We start from the raw sequence: 352 nt of genomic DNA, 5'->3' as shown, positions 1-352 counted from the left end.
GTTGCCAAATTCTGAGTAGATTTGAACATTGAGATTTAGTCAGTTGCTTGAGACTAAGTCATTTTTATTTTCTTTTGTTACTGATTCTTCTTTTTCACCTCTCTTTAATTTACATGTGTATGAACTTGAGGAGCAGGGGTCTATCAAACCTAGTTCCAAGAGCTGCAGACATCAGAGCTTTAGAGAGAGAGTGTGCTAGGAAGAGAAGAGAAGAAGAGCAACATGCTCACTTGAAGAGATTGGATACTGATATGGGAGACATACCTCAAAATGATGCGGACGCCAATGGAGCTAACAACGTTCCACAAAACCAACAGCGAGCAGCTCGACCCATTGGCACTTATGACCGCCC

The sequence above is a fragment of the Brassica oleracea genome, chromosome C4, assembly GCF_000695525.1.
Source record: "Brassica oleracea var. oleracea cultivar TO1000 chromosome C4, BOL, whole genome shotgun sequence".
NCBI classification, from domain to species: Eukaryota; Viridiplantae; Streptophyta; class Magnoliopsida; order Brassicales; family Brassicaceae; genus Brassica; species Brassica oleracea.
The sequence above is the reverse complement of the archived record's forward strand: the minus strand, read 5'-3'. Positions refer to the sequence as shown.